Raw genomic sequence first — 16,763 nt, 5'->3', positions numbered from 1 at the left:
TTTTTTTTTAATTTTAAGTATTTTTTTTTTAAAAAAAATATCTTAAAAAAATTAACTAATGATATAGTGACACGTGTCACTAGTAACCTTTTTAACAGGTTACCAACAGGTTACGTTTCATTTTTGGCAGATGTGTGTCAAAGGTGGTGTTATTGTGGAATAATCAAAAGGTGGTGTTATTTAGGGAAGATCGCTTAAAGGTGGTGTTATTTTTGACAAATTTTCCTTTATAATTTATACAAACTTTTGGGCTGCAATTTGCAATTTTTTTTAAATGACTGCAGTTTGCAAAATACAAACTTTAAATGGCTGCAATTTGCAAATTTTCCAAGTAGATAATTAACTTAATTAACATTAACTTGAATTTTTTTTTCTTTTACCATATTTCAGTTTTATAGGTTAGCGTGTTTGATGTTATATATGTGAGAATAGCATTGTTATATGTTAGTGGGATTGGCATGTTAATGCCGTAGACCTGGAAAATAGGTCATTCGAGTCGGATATGGGTAGGGTCAATTCTGGTCGGGTTAAGTTCAGGTCAAAAAGTTATCGGGTCAAGTTCGGGTTGGGTTAGGTCATTTCGGTTTTCGGGAACGTTTTGGGTCGAGTTCGGGTCGGGTCAAGTTTGGGTCGGGGCGGTTCGAGTTGGGTCAATCTTTGGGTCCAATTTTAGGGTCAACTTCGAGTCGGGGTCATATTCTGGCCGATGGATTGGGTTAAATTCAACTCTGTATAGTAGTATATGTTTATATATTTTTTGACGAGAAACTCACTATATTTATTCAGGCTACTTATTTCATGGAATATAGTAATTGTTTGACTTTAGATTATTTTGTAAATTCATTTGGCATTGAACATTATGTTATGTACGCATTATTATTGTACTATTTTTTTTATCTAGACTTCTGAGAATTGTGACTTTTATTTCAAGCTTTAGTTAATTTTTTTAATCTTATTGACAAACTCTGTAGAATAGTCGTTAAATTTCAATCTTTTTACGGTTTTTAAATTACTTATAAAGATAAAAGGCCGAAGAAATCGAGAAAAGTAATGCTCAAAATATTTAAATTACTTACAATGTTCCACATTACAAATTAATAAAAAAAAAAATCAAGTTTGATTGCTATTTTTTTCTATTTTGATTTGCTTAGATTAAGTCTTTAGCTTAAATAGATTCTGGTCATTTAAGGTATAAGATAATTTTGATTGGAGTAACTTTGGTTTCAAGTCTTTTGGGGTCAATTAATTCAAGTTATAAGTCAGGCCACTTTGGGTATCGGGTTAACTTCAGGTCTCGGGTCACTTCGGGTTGGGTCATTTTGGGTCTCGGGTCACTCCGAGTTGGGTCATTTCGGGTCAGGTCATTTTTGGTCGGGTCATTTTAGGTTTTAGGCTAAGGTCGGGTGTATTCCACTTCGGGTCTGGTATGGGTCGGGTCGAGTTGATTCGGGTTTTGGGTCATTTCCGGGGCACTATTTTTAGGTCGACTTCGGGTCATTCGGGTTAGGTCACATAATTTTCCAATATTAGGTCTTCACCTTCTTAATTTGAGCTTCTCTTAGTTGCCGAAGAGAAAGGATGATGAAGAGTTTCCCATTTATATATGCTATTAAGAGGTTTAGAGGATGAGGCACCAGTGTGCAGTGTTCTGCCATATTGATTAGTTGTATACGGAAATAGGGTAGTTTTTGGGTATTGTTTATTTGTTGATGGGTAATTTTTAAAGTATAATCTTTTTATACAAAACTTACTGATTACTGTCTAAAGAAGAATTTATATATTGACCTTTGTACTATGATATATTTAGATACGCAATTCATGTAATTGTGTAATATAGTTTGTGCTAAATAAAAGTTAAAATAGATTAGGATAATTAGCTATATCCATTCAGAGTATATGCGGATCCTAACCCTAGGTCTTGATAAATTTGATTTCATTTTGATTGTTTGGAATATACATACCTCACTTCACTGCTTCGAAATAGCTTAGCTTTGACATTAACATTCATCTCCCATTCCTAGTGGTTCGACCCACGACTTACTCTATGCTTGGTATAGGGGTGTGTTGAGAGATTACAAATTTTGTTTTGACCAAGGGTAGATTAGTTTTCAACGATGTAGTCTCCGCCCTAGATCAACTAATCTGTTAAAAAGTAAATGGAGACTGTGATAGAGGAATAATCGCGTCATTAGACAACTACACCTAAATCTAATACAATTTATAGACTTGACTTATCCTAATACAAGTATATGGCAAGAAGAGGGGTCGAACCAAAGGGAGAAGCACATAAACACCGCATTCATCATTAGACTTTAAGCTATCTCGGTACAAAGGATAGGAATGATTAAGAGATTAAACTAAAGATAAAACGAGTTAAAATCAATATAACTAAACACCAAGGGAGATGGGTAGATGTAGATGCCGCTTGATCATGCAATAACATAAAAGCAAATCAATGGTGAACTAAACATGCATGAATATCGAAATAAAGTTCAATCTAACCGCCTTCCAGGGTTAATCGGTTTCTCCTAACATAGCCTCTATGTTTCCACACTAGAACCATATTTTGGGAGGTGCAATCAAAGAACAATCGATAGTAATGAACCTTAACTAAGTCAACTTTTGTTCCTTGTTAACAAAGATTCACCTTTAACCAACCAACAATGTGCACTTGCAAGAAGATCAAAGAATATCAAGCATGCAAAGATTTTAATCACAATTAACTTAATCCCAATATTATAAGCATGAACAATTAGCAACTACACCATCCCCACACCCTTGGCTAAGTGACTACTCACAAATCATGTTGAAAACAATATCAATCACCAAATCAATAAGCATCAACATGATTAATAAGCAAAGAAGGAAAATCAAAGTAAACAAGCAAAGTTAAATGCAAAAGTAAAGAGAAAGAGTAAGAGATTGATCATTAATTGAAGTTGAAGATCTACAAAAGATTAAGCAAGCTTCTTCTTCAAAATCCAAGTTCATCAATGAAGAAATCCACACTTTCTCTGTCTACCAAATGAAGACTAATAGTGTTTCTTTCTCTAGATTAAGCTAAAAAGTGCAGAAAATTAAAACTAAGTTAATCTAATTACATCAAAATGTTCTAAAATGGGACTTATATAGTCTGTACAGAGCCAGCTGAAATAGAGGAGTGGTCCAACCGAACACTGGGAAGGTTCGGTCGGTCTACAGGGTAGGTTCGGTCGAACCATGGGTAGGTTCGGTCGAACCTCCTTGATCCTGGTCTGGTTCAACTTCTATGGTTCGACCACTCCTGCAAAAATGCTTCTTGACTCTGCCTTGACGTTCGGTCGGACCACTGAGCAGGTTCGGCGACACCCTTGTTCGACCACACCTTCAGGAGGTTCGGCCGAACCTCTCCTGAATCTTGCTTCCTTCAGCTTTCCTTGAGCTTATCTTCCTCCTCTTGAAAACCCCGATGGTTCCTACAAAGCATAAGCATGGAAATCAAAGTAAAGAGTAAGAAAAGGAGAAAAATCAGGAAAGAAGATGCATAAAGGGAAAGGGAACTAAGTGCAAAGAAAAGGATTCAAACAAGCCGCAAATGTGGGAAAATGACCATCAAAATGAACCTTAATCGTGGCATAAATGCCACTCATCAGACTGTTATAAAGTAAATAAAAATTGTTGTAAAGTAAATAGAAACTCTTATAAAGTAAACAAAAACTGTTATTAAATAAATAGTTATAAAGTAAACTATTTACTATTATATGTCTAAGATGTCTATTGATAAGTTTAATAAAGTTAATCAAAATGCTTATAAAGTAAATATAAATGTTTTCAAAGTTAGTTAACATGTTTTAACAAATTATAAAATCTAAAGTGAAAGATAGCAATTATGAACCAGAAGAAGATCAGAATGAGGATTTTGATGGATCATCAGAAGAAGACTAAAAAAGGGGAAAAGCTCATTTGAAGAAAAAAAATGAAGCTTAACAATTCTGATCTTGATGTACATGAAGTTATTGATGTTAATGATGATGATGATGGCAATCTGGAAATCAAGAAAACACACTGCTAGCCCAATGCAATTGTTAATTTGATCAAGGATTTTAGTGAGTAGCAAAAAACAGATGTCATAAGTATTTGTTTTGGAGGGCTGCTTGAACTAAAGTTAACAAGAATTTCAACAAAGATGCTTCCATGACTTTGTCACCATTTCAATGAAAGCATCTACATGTTCAAGATTGACATGCTGAAGGGATTTTCAGTTAGTTCCTATGATGTTGAAGATATATTCTTGCTTCCACATGTAACTGAGAACAAGATCATTTTTCAGTTAAGGAAGCAACCTCTATCAAACTTAATGATTCAAAAAGAATGGAAGAAGAAACTAGGAATTCCAGAAGATGATGAGATAATTGTGAATAATTTTGAGAACAAATTAAAGACTCTGAAGGAAGGAGGGGAGGATTTTAAAAGATTCTTTGTGATGTATGTTTGTAGCACATTCTTAGCCCCTACTTCAAATAGAGTGATTGATTACAAGATAATCAACTATGCAAACAATGTGAAACATATACATAACCTAGATTGGTGTGGTTATGTGATGAATAACTTGGGTAAAGTAGTGGGGAGCTTCAAGAACAACTAAAACACGGAATCAAGATTAGGAATCAATGGATGTGTCCTGATTCTTTAACTTGTCTACTGTCATCATCATCTGGCATTTAGAGGGCAGCCTGAACTTATAACACTACCATGGATCAAACATTGGTCAAATGAGAAACTGAAACAAAGAATTGCAAATGAGGCAAAGGCATCTTTTGGTCAAGAAGAACTCCAAAAAGATGACTATCCAGTTTGTAGAAGAAAAGGAAATCAAGCATTCTTGGGAGATGTAATTGAGAATGCTTATAGAAACTTTGCTGATAGAGAGAGAAGATTGGTGTCATTCAACCTACCAGAAGGTGTCATGACAGACAGTGAAATACATGATGCTGCAAAAGATGTGAGTATAGTTTTTTTATAAGTTACAATGATTTCTTGTATTTACTTTAATGAAATGTCTTTACTTTTTATCTCATATTTGTTTACTTTTATTTTATTGAATTGCTCTGCTTCTAGTACTAATAATGTGTAGTAAATGATAAACATAAAGTAAATAAAGTAGACTTAAAAGTAAACAAATTAACTTAAAAAGTAAATAGTATTTGTGTTAAAAAATTATGAAATAATTAGTTGTTGTTATTTAATTTGAAGGAAATTGAAGAAGAACTGCATTTGTTGACTAGAGATTCAAAACTCTTTGCGATGATACATGCTGAGCGTATAGCTACCTTAAGAGAGAAGATGAAATATCAACAAATGAATGTTCTACATCAAATTCTCAACAAGTTTCTGAAACACAAAGGCTGATGGAAGATCCTAAAGTACAAAGGGATAAGGACGAAATAGTAAGGCTTTATGATGATTTAAGAGATGTATCTAGTGTGATTCTGTAACATGGTAGGATCAACACAAAAATTCTGAAACAGATCCTTAAACTAATCAAGAAGATGTAACTGATCCTGAAACTTTTAATTTGGATGATGATGATGAAGATATGAAAATAAAGGATCTAGATTATGAAAAAAAAGAGGAGGATCTGTAGACACCTAAAAATGTCTCCCAAAAACCAAACCCGATGATGAACAACCTTTCACCGCCACTATTGGTCGGGTTCAGTATTTAATCCCGAGAGTGCTTAAAAAATTGTGTTTAGTTAAATTCATTTTTTTTAATAATCCATGGATAAGTCTTGATGTTTGGTCAAAGCATATATTTTTTTAATTTCAACCAAAATCTTTTTTATTTTATTACTTTATTATTTATTTTAACTCAAACCTTGTATTTATTTTATTTACTTATTTTCTTTTTTTAGCCCAAATAATAATAAATCAGAAATGGCCCGAAATTATCAATCGGCACTTAAAATGCTGAACGAAATTAGGGTTAAAAATGAATTTAGATGGAAAAACGGACAAAAAATTCCCGCGTCACGGCAATAGTCCACCGTGTCACGGGAAACTGTCCCGTCTGACGGTGGGATTTCCCGTGACATGGGAAACCTGCTGTGACATGGGAGTTTCCGTGTCCGCTCCGCGTAAACCCTTTTTATTCCCCGTATCCTAAAATATTTCCCGCGTCACGCAACTGTTCACCGCGTCACGAGAATTTTTCCCGTCTGACGATGGGAATTCCCGTGTCACAGTACACAGTGTCGTGTCGCGGTTTACTTTGTTAGGGTTTTTATCATTTTAGGGTTCCGTGTGTTCCCTCAGTACATTTTTTCTATAAATACCCCCTCATTTATGATGTACGGGGCATCAATTAATTCTCTATTTTTCTCTCTTCTATACTTTAGCCTAAACACTAGCCAACCCTTATTCTTTCAAAATTCCTTCTTCAAGCACTCCCAGGAGTCCATACTTTACTCGTGGTTTCGTCCTTAAGCCAAGGCATAAAAGGTAGAACTGTTTAAGGGTTTGGCCCCAAATCAATTCTATTTAATTTAATTATTGTTTTATTATTATTTCCTTGAATTTACTAACTATTTTATTATTTTGTAGTTGCAAACAGACAGAATCAAAGTAAGAATTATGTTCCTTTTATTTCTATTATTTTTCTAACGATTTTATATTGTTGGAATTATTGTTGAATTGCTTCCAATATTAATGTTTATTTTATTATATTTATTGATCATCATATTGCATGTTTAAAGGGAATTTGTAATTGAAAATCACGCCTAATAAAATAATTTGGACGACCGGTTTAGGTTCCTTTTTAATCTTGTTGTTAAATCAAGTGATCAAAAATATTTTAGAATTATGTGCTGCATTAATATTAAACCAATTTAGCATAATAATAATTTGGAGCGAATTAAATATTTTGTTTGTATGCCATTGAGATCGCAGGAATCACTTTTCACTATAAGAATCGAGTAGAGGCCAATACGGGCGAATGTGACTCCATGACTCACATCGTACCATCATCCCTGATCCTCTTTTCGTGGTTCCGAACCATATGGAGTTAGTAATCTCATGGATTATGAATAGGGTGTAACCTTCACGGGTCAATCGTTGTTGCCTTCGTTGTCCCTTTATCGTGGTTGCCTTTTATGATTCGTGAACGGTTTACAAGTTCCTGAAAAACTTGTTGGCGTTCCCTACTTTCCTTGTCCCTAATCGTGTCCCTTATCGTATATGTCAATTCCTACTTCCTATGAGTGCCAAGCATATTCACACGGGACTGTCCACCGTGTCACGGCACAGTCCACCGTGGCGTGGTGGACCTGCAGCAAAAAAAAAAAAAGTCTGTCGTGCCACGGGAAACTCTACCGTGTCACGACAAATTTCCACTGTGGCACAGTGGATTTCCAAAAAAAAAAAAAGAAAAAGTCTGCCGCGCCGCGGGAAACTTTACCATGCCACGGCAAATTTCCACCGTTGCACGGTGGACTTGCAGAAAAAAAAAAAAAAAACTCGTGCCACGTCAGCATCTACTGTGGCACGGGAAAGTTCACCGTGTCACGGCAATTTCCACCGTGGCACGGTGGATTTCCAAAAAAAAAAAAACTACCGCGTCACGGCATCTTGTCCCGTTTTCCGTGTCACGGTGCCCTTGAAATAAGTCTAGTCAGCTTTTTTTAAGTCTTCCATGTTAATTTGGTCCTCGCGTCAGTCATTTTGGTTATTGTTCACATGTCTAGCCATACGATCATACCACGATTCTTATAACATCACTTAGTCACTCATGATTCAAGTATAGTCCACACACTTTCTTTATGTTCCGACTCGAGTCGTGCACCAAGTCGTTTATGATCGTATACTAGGTTCATGCACCCTTTTTTCGTCATAATAAAAAAAATGAGTGGAGTTTTCTCACCTGTTTTTTTAAATGTCTATTTTTTCCTTCCTTTCCTATCTTGAGCAACGAGTCAAAAAATTAAATGAATTATTTTATTTCACAGTACTTGGTCAAGGATCAGGGATAGATTAATACGGTTCGAGTCATTATCGCAACAATCTCTCAGATCCAATAGGCGTTCAAAGAGAACTTTGCCATCTCCATTACTTATCACCTTTCAATAGCCACTAAAGAAGATATTGAGAACATCAACAAATCCATCGAGGCACTGTCTGCCATGATGCAAGCCCTTACCACTAGGGTCACTACCATGGAACAAAATAAGGTCATTGTTTCCACCCTTGACAAACACAAGGAACAAATGAGTAAGATTTCTGAGGATTTCACTTATGTGGAACGGCCTCCCACTCCTTTGGATGTGAAGGGCAAACTCCCTTAAAATTTCTCCACTGCTGATATTCCAAAGTTCAAGCCTACTGATAATCCAATATTCCATCCGAAGGCGTTCTCTTCAACCATGACTCTTAAGGGATTGGACGTAACACTCTTCCCTACGGTGTTCCCTTTCTCCTTAAAACATGCTTGCCAACAATGGTTTTATTCCTTAGATGCCAAGCATACTGCGACTTGGCAAGATGCCACCGACAGTTTCATGAATTGTTACAAGTGTAACATTCAAACTAAAACTTCTGAACGTGAACTCTCCATTCTCAAACAGAAAGTGAATGAAGGCTTCACCGCTTACCTGAACAGGTGGAGGGAAACAGCTTCACTCTTGGTAGATCCTCCCAAAGAAAGAGAGATGGTTCGCCTCTTTATTCAAAATCTGACTCATAAATATAGAGAACATATCAAATTTCTTCCACTGAACACTTTTGAAGCTGTATACGACATCGACATCAATATCGAGGATGAGCTAATAAAGACTGCTGGTAGTAACAATAATAACACTTGGAAAAACAAGAAGAACGTCCATCCTTCTTCTTCGTCTTCTAAGCACGAAAATACTACCAACAATATAAGCCAAGTTGATCTCAATGAAGTGTTAGCTCTTGATGCTCCATTGCCCAAGAAGACAAGAACTTACACTCCTTTAGGAATGACTTATGATGCGACCTTTGATCGCCTCTACGGTCAAGGCTTGATCACACCTATTGGGCCATTATCAGAGCCGAAACCTAAATAAAGGAGCGCCAAATGGAATCCCAATGCCCATTGCAAGTACCATCAAGGAAGGGGTCACACTACTCAGCAATGTTGGAATTTGAAGGACGTCATTCAAGACTTGGTGGATGCAAACAAACTTCCTGTCCCTCCAGGCGGAAAGAAGTAATGAACAAAAGACGCACAGCAGATCCTTTGGGCAAGATTTCATGATTTCTTTTTTGCCATTCATCTCCATTCCCCCATTCATGTCTAGCATATGTCTCATGTATTTCGTTCACCTTTTCCATTAATAAAATTAGCAAATTTCCTTTACATCTCAATCATAGAATTTTTCATTCATTCATTCAATCTCAAAAAATAAAAAAAAATAATAAAAAAAATAATTCAATTACCGAACTAAACCCAAGGTACACCAATGACTTGAGGCACCTTTGCAACCCTTTCATTCCCTGTTAACCGTTCAATCACATTCCATTTCTTCATCAACCATTTTGAGCCTCGTCTAACGTTTGGCCTTCATTTCTTCAACCCACATTTACTTAACCCTGTGATTGGAAGATGTATAATCGTATAACATTCAAAAAGCAAGTAAAAAAAAAAAAAAGCAGCAAAGCAATAATAAAACAATGTCTAAAGGCAAGTGTTCCAATGTCTTTGATATGAACACGTCTCATATTGCGTCTCTCATCGAGTGCTCGGTACCGTGCTTGAGAAACATGAATGCTAAGTGAGTGATGGACTGCATGATCTGAGATTGCCTACATTGATTCAAAAGAATGAAAACAAAAAAATCAAAGCAAAAAAAAATGTTGAAAATAAACTTGAAAAATTCAAAATTTTCAAATTCACAAATACACATCTTGGGGGCTTCTCTCGGGTCTTGAGCCTTTTACCCCTTTCTTCCTTAAACCATCAACTTAACCACATTACAACCCTTGAAAGACCTCTTTGAGGTGTACATACACTTGTGCAAAGTTCGGTTTGAGCTACGTTCGGCCTGATTCCTAACGGATACATAGGCAACCTCACATTGAGGTGCGGCCACATTCATATTCATATCTATGCATGATCGAGTCAAAGAATATTCAATGCTTATCTCTATATCCCTACCCATTTAGAGCTAGACTTGGGGGCTTGAACCCACATCACATTAGCTTACCCAGCCTAAAGAGTCATTATCTTTGACTCTTCACACATATATTTCCATCACCATAACCTTTGCAGCCTCACCTTAGTATCACTTTCACACACTTCTTTCACACATACATATCCATATCATCTTTCTCTTAGGAACCCTTTATCATGAAATCTTGTTTCCCTACCGCGCATGCTTCATCATCTTTCAAGACAACATTCATCAGAAGAAACGTTGTATACTTGCTTAGCTTCTTGACCTAAGCAATGTTTATTGTTTCATGCATCGCATAATGTGCTGAGTAACATTTCTATATCAATGATTTGTAATAATACCAAGCATATCGTTCTTAGCTCCTTGACCTAAGCAACGTTCATAATCACTTCATCTATATACGTGCTTCGCTTCAAGACCTAAGTGACGTTCAAGATCGCTTCTTTACACCATAAATAATGCTTAGCTCCATGACCTAAGTTCATTCATCTATCGTGTCACATGATGTAATTGTCCTTAGCCTCCTAGCCTAAGAACATACATCATGCATACATTATACTCAAGACGAGCAGTTCAATATAACAAGAAGAAAATCCATGTGATTCATTTCGTCTTGCTCAACAAGTTCAAAACTTCTTCCCTTTTTTATCATGACTTTTATTTTAGGGAAGTTTAAAAACAAAACCTCATTTTTCATGTCATTCTTTTTCAGGAGAAAGTCGGTACCCTCCACTCATGACAAAAATGACGGAAAATTTTTGCTTTTGCATTTTTAATTGCTTGTGTCAGTGCACACACTCACTCAATACACACACAATCACAAGTCATACTCATGTCATGTCATGTCGTGTCAAGCCAAACTTGGTCAAGTCAATCATAGTCTATACGAGTCCCCTGGCAAATTTTATTTTGCAGTTCTCAATTACACCCCACGCCCGGGGACAAGCGGACCATCTACAGCCCACGTCCGGGAACAAGCGGACCATTTACAACCAGCCCACGTCCGGGGACAAGCGGACCATCTACAGCCCACGTCCGGGGACAAGCGGACCATTAACAGCCCACATCCGGGGACAAGCGGACCATCTACAACCCACGTTCGGGGACAAGCGAACCACCATCAATTCACGGCGCAAGGTTCTCGATACACAGAGACTTGCAATCTCATCATCTGTCGACTTTCCTCAAGCATGGAAAGTATTATCCGGTGGATTTCTTCTAGCATAGAACACCGCCAAATTCATATGTCGGCTTTCCTCAAGCATGGAAAGTATCATCTGGTAGATTTCTTCAGGCTTAGAAGTTATCAAATTCATCAGTCGGCTTTCCTCAGGCATGGAAAGCGTTTCAACAAACGTCATCCGGTGGATTCCTTCAAGCATGGGAAGCTGCAAAACTCATTTGTCACCGATACACTAGTGCCAGATACATATTCTATCCTTTTACTCTTTTATCTGTGGAATTAACATTTTGCTACAGGTATCGGCGTATACAGAGTGGTTTAGGATCACAGAACGTCTTAAATCATTCTCCGTCCCTATCGACTTCTTTGACTATCATTTTCGAAAATGATGTTTCTACAAACTCAGTCAAAGTGGGGGCTTCTGTAGACACCTAAAAATGTCTCCCCAAAACAAAACCCGGTGATGAACAACATTTCACCGCCACTATTGGTCGGGTTCAGTATTTAATCCTGAGAGTGCTTATAAAATTGTGTTTAATTTAATTCATTTTTTTTAATAGTCCATGGATCAGTCTTGATGTTTGGTCAAAGCATAGATTTTTTTAATTTCAGCCAAAATCTTTTTTATTTTATTACTTTATTATTTAATTTGGCCAAAACCTTATATTTATTTTATTTACTTATTTTCTTTTTTTAGCCCAAATAATAATAAATCAGAAATGGCCCAAAATTATCAATCGGCACTTAAAATGCTGAACGAAATTAGGGTTAAAAATGAATTTAGATGGAAAAACAACCAAAAAATTCCCGTGTCACGGCAATAGTCCACTGTGTCACGGGAAACTGTCCCGTCTGACGGTGGGATTTCCCGTGACACGGGAAACCTGCTGTGACACGGGAGTTTCCGTGTCCGTTCCGCGTAAACCCTTCACGCTTTTTATTCCCCGTACCCTAAAATATTTCCCGCGTTACGCAACTATTCACCTCTATCAAACTTGTAGATTCAAAAAGAATGGAAGAAGAAGCTAGGAATTCCAGAAGATGATGAGATAATTGTGAATAATTTTGAGAACAAATTAAAGACTCTGAAGGAAGGAGGGGAGGATTTAAACAGATTCTTTGTGATGTATGTTTGTAGCACATTCTTAGCCCATGCTTCAAATAGAGTGATTGATTACAAGATAATCAACTACGCAGACAATGTGAAACATATACATAACCTAGATTGGTGTGGTTATGTGATGAATAACTTGGGTAAAGCAGTGGGGAGCTTCAAGAACAACAAAAACACGGAATAAAGATTAGGAATCAATGGATGTGTCCTGATTCTTTAACTTTTCTACTTTCATCATCTAGCATTCAGAGGGTAGCCTGAACTTACAACACTGCCATGGATCAAACATTGGTCAGATGAGAAACTGAAACAAAGAATTGCAAATGAGGCAAAGGCATCTTTTGGTCAAGAAGAACTCCAAAAAGATGACTATCCAGTTTGTAGAAGAAAAGGAAAGCAAGCATTCTTGGGAGATGTAATTGAGAATGCTTATAGAAACTTTGCTGATAGAGGGAGAAGATTGGTGTCATTCAACCTACTAGAAGGTGTCATGACAGACAGTGAAATACATGATGCTGCAAAAGATGTGAGTATAGTTTTTTTATAAGTTACAATGATTTCTTGTATTTACTTTAAAATGAAATGTCTTTACTTTTTATCTCATATTTGTTTACTTTTATTTTATTGAATTGCTCTGCTTCTAGTACTAATAATGTGTAGTAAATGATAAACATAAAATAAATAATGTAGACTTAAAAGTAAACAAATTAACTTAAAAAGTAAATAGTATTTGTGTTAAACAATTATGAAATAATAAATTGATGTTATTTATTTTGAAGGAAATTGAAGAAGAACTGCATTTGTTGACTGAGATTCAAAACTCTTTGCAATGATACATGCTGAGCGTACAGCTACCTTAGGAGAGAAGATGAAATATCAACAAATGAATGTTCTACATCAAATTCTCAACAGGTTTCTGAAACACAAAGGCTGATGGAAGATCCTAAAGTACAAAGGGATATGGACGAAATAGTAAGGCTTTATGATGATTTATGAGATGTATCTAGTGTGATTCTGTAACATGGTAGGATCAACACAAAAATTCTGAAACAGATCCCAAAACTAATCAAGAAGATGTAACTGATCCTGAAACTGTTAATTTGGATGATGATGGTGAAGATATGAAAATAAAGGATCTAGATTATGAAAAAAAAAAGAGGAGGATGACTGTAGACACCTAAAAATGTCTCCCTAAAATCAAACCCGATGATGAACAACCTTTCACCGCCACTGTTGGTCGGGTTCAGTATTTAATCCCGAGAGTGCTTAAAAAATTGTGTTTAGTTAAATTCATTTTTTTTAATAGTCCATGGATCAGTCTTAATGTTTGGTCAAAGCATAGATTTTTTTAATTTCAGCCAAAATCTTTTTTATTTTATTGCTTTATTATTTATTTTGGCCCAAACCTTGTTTTTATTTTATTTACTTATTTTCTTTTTTTAGCCCAAATAATAATAAATCAGAAATGGCCTGAAATTATCAATCGGCGTTTAAAATGCTGAACGAAATTAGGGTTAAAAATGAATTTAGACGGAAAAACGGACAAAAAATTCCCACGTCACGGCAATAGTCCACCGTGTCACGGGAAGCTGTCCCGTCTGACGGTGGGATTTCCCGTGACACGGGAAACCTGCTGTGACACGGGAGTTTCCGTTTCCGTTCTGCGTAAACCCTTCACACGTTTTATTCCCCGTACCCTAAAATATTTCCCGCGTCATGCAACTGTTCACCGCGTGAAGGGAATTTTTCCCGTCTGACGGTGGGAATTCCCGTGTCACGGTACACAGTGCCATTTCGCGGTTTATATTTAAGGGTTTTTATCATTATAGGGTTCCGTATGTTCCCTCGGCACATTTTTTTCTATAAATACCCCCTCCTTTATTATGTACGGGGCATCAATTAATTCTCTATTTTTCTCTCTTCTATACTTTAGCCTAAACACTAGCCTACCCTTATTCTTTCAAAATTCCTTCTTCAAGCACTCCCAGGAGTCCATACTTTACTCGTGGTAGCCAAGGCGTGAAAGGTAGAACTGTTTGAGGGTTTGGCCCCAAATCAATTCTATTTAATTTAATTAATTTTTTATTATTATTTCCTCGAAGTTACTAACTTGTTTATTATTTTGTAGTTGCAAACAGACAGAATCAAAGTAAGAATTATGTTCCTTTTATTTCTATTATTTTTCTAGCAATTTTGTATTGTTGGAATTATCGTTTAATTGCTTCCAATATTAATGTTTATTTTATTATATTTATTGATAACCATATTATATTTATTGATCACCATATTGCATGTTTATTATATTTATTGACCGGTTTAGGTTCCTTTTTAATCTTGTTGTTAAATCAAGTGATCACAAATATTTTAGAATTATGTGCTGCATCAATATTAAACCAATCATTTAGCATAATAATAATTTGGAGCGAATTGAATATTTTTTTTGTACGCCTTTGAGATCGCAGGAATCACTTTTCACTATAAGAAACGAGTAGAGGCCAATACGGGCGAATGTGACTCCATGACTCACTTCGTACCATCATCCCCGATCCTCCTTTCGTGGTTCCGAACCATATGGAGTTAGTATTCTCATGGATTATGAATGGGGTGTAACCTTCACGGGTCAGTCGTTGTTGCCTTCGTTGTCTCTTTATCGTGGTTGCCTTTTATGATCCGTGAACGGTTTACAAGTTCCTTAAAAACTTGTTGGCGGCTCCCTACTTTCCTTGTCCCTAATCGTGTCCCTTATCGTATATGTCAATTCCCACTTCCTATGAGTGCCAAGTATATTCACACATGATTTAACGTAAGCGCACTTCGAGCGACGCCTACAATAACTAAAAAGAGGAGGAGGAAGAAGAGGAGGAGGAGGAGAAAAAGGAGGATGAAGAAAAGGAGAAAAAGAAGGATAAGGAAGAAAAACAGGAGAATGACAACAAAGAAATGGACGAGGAAGAAAATAAGGAGCACAAGGAAGAAGACAAAAAGGAGGATGAGAAACAAGTGAATGAACCAGAGAAGCAATTAGAGAAAAAGGAGGATGAGAAGCAGAAAGAGAACACTGAAAAGAAAGAAAAGAAGAAAAGGATGATGATAACCAGATAATTGATGCTGATATTAGTAGTGTAGTACACTGAAAGTATACTAAATCAGCCAACACTTACAAAGAATGCAACACAAAAAATAATTGAAAGTAAGTTTTTAACTTTAGTAAATATTTAATCAATCCATAGTCAATAGTGTATCATTGTTTTGAAACTATATCTACTATTGTATTTCAGGTGATGCTAAAAAACAACTTCAGGCAGAAACAAACATTCAACTTAAGGACATTCACCATGAGATACTTTCAAAGGTTAAAATCAATTATATTGTGGAGAAAAAGATGTTGAAATTGATTTTTTTATTTCAAAGACAATGAAAGGAAACAAATCAAGAACGCATGAAATGCCAGAGCTTTATTAAGTAGTGGCTGATTACTACTTTGTGAAGTACAACCCATTCAAACAGTAAGTAATGTATTATTTAATTTCAAACATATTATATCTACTTTAGATAATATTTAGTTTACTTTAAATAATATTTTATTTACTATAAAAATTTAATTTTGCACAGTGAAAAGATTGGGAAATTTGAAAGTCTTCTCATGATAACAAGAGATGACACAACATCCCTAGCTCCAACAACCCCTGCTTAAATGATAAAATTTAATATAGTTAAATGTTGGTCATTTCTTATGAATGATTCTTGATTGAAAGAAGATCCTTCGTGCTTTGTTTTTGGCATTGACCACAACGTAAGGGTTAAATAAAATGTTAAGCTAAATAACATTTAAACATGTATGAACTCATTAAGTAATATGTTTTATGTGCTTATTAATGTACAGAGACCTCTAGAGTTGTCTCTCAGGTCACAAGGTGCTTCCCAACAAACAGATAAAACACAGGTGAAATATCCTTCAGTACACTCACAAGAATTGAATCAGGCATGGTATGATTGGATGTGCCTATGTGATGCAAAGGAAAAATTTTTGACAGCTCAGTTGGTATGTCTTATTATTCATATCTGTTAAACTACATTGTAGGAATAATAATTTAAAATTTGTAGACTAATAAATGTAATTTTAATGACAGATTTTTGTTCCAATCTGTCTGAGTAACCACTATAGTTTGATAGTGGTTAACTTTATGAATTAGACAATTCAATATTTTGATAACAGGGAGTATGATGATAGGCATAAGCCTTTCTACAGAATTCTTGGATCTATTGTGGTAAGATTTTTTTGCTTTTTAAAA

This window comes from Chenopodium album, chromosome 8 (genome assembly GCF_948465745.1).
Source record: "Chenopodium album chromosome 8, dcCheAlbu1.1, whole genome shotgun sequence".
Taxonomy (NCBI): domain Eukaryota; kingdom Viridiplantae; phylum Streptophyta; class Magnoliopsida; order Caryophyllales; family Amaranthaceae; genus Chenopodium; species Chenopodium album.
This window is presented reverse-complemented; position numbering follows the sequence as displayed.